The sequence below is a fragment of the Belonocnema kinseyi genome, chromosome 3, assembly GCF_010883055.1.
Source record: "Belonocnema kinseyi isolate 2016_QV_RU_SX_M_011 chromosome 3, B_treatae_v1, whole genome shotgun sequence".
Classification (NCBI taxonomy): Eukaryota; Metazoa; Arthropoda; class Insecta; order Hymenoptera; family Cynipidae; genus Belonocnema; species Belonocnema kinseyi.
In genome coordinates, this window is record NC_046659.1 from 146,684,095 (window position 1) to 146,685,083 (window position 989).

The window sequence follows — 989 nt, forward strand, 5'->3', positions numbered from 1 at the left end:
ATTTATGTTGTCCCCTTTAAAGTTATCCCTCTCAGATATAATACACTTGTGCCAACGCTTTTTCCAATCATCGAGGCACTTCTGATAATCATTTTGTGGTATAGCCTTTAGTTCTTTCAGCGATGCAGTTTTTATCACCTCAATCGTTGAAAATCCATGACCTTTCATGGGTCTCTTCAGTTTTGGAAAAAGAAAAAACTCACTGGAGCCAAATCCGTTGAATATGAAGGCTGAGGCTTGACTGTGGTGCTGTTCTTGGTCAGAAAATCTTTCACAAGCAACGATGAATGAGCAGGTGCATTATCGTGATGCAAAAGCCATGAAACGTTTTTCCAAAGTTCCGGACGTTTTCTGCGGATCGCCTTTCGCAAACGGCGCATAACTTGAAGGCAATACTCCTTATTGACCGTACGAGCTTGTGGTAAGAATTCCTGATGCACTACGTCACGGTAATCAAAGAAGACAGTGAGCAAAACCTTCACATTTGACCGAACTTGACGTGCTTTTTTCGATCTTGGAGACACAGGATGCTTCCACTGTGATGATTGGGCTTTAGTTTCGACGTCATATCCATATACTCACGATTCAACCCCAGTTATAACCCTTTTAAAAAAATCCGGATCATTATTGACTTTATTCAACATCTCCTGAGCGATAGTCATGCGATGGCACTTTTGATCAAAATTAAGCAGTTTTGGAACAAATATCGCTGACACACGTCTCATGCCCAAAACGTCCGAAAAGATAGCATGCCATGAGCTAACCGATATACCAACATCTTCAGCAACTTCGGGTTTTTCCGCGATTTATTGTTCCGCCTCGAAACGTGTTTCCATCAGTGGCAAACACATACTAAATGTAATTTTGCTTTATGTCAAGCACTCCTGTGTTCCGCTACCTTAAATCACACAGAAAAATTCGTAATGGAAAGTTATTGGAAAAATCACAGTCTCAAGATATTGCAATGCTCCATGTGCAAAAATGATCCT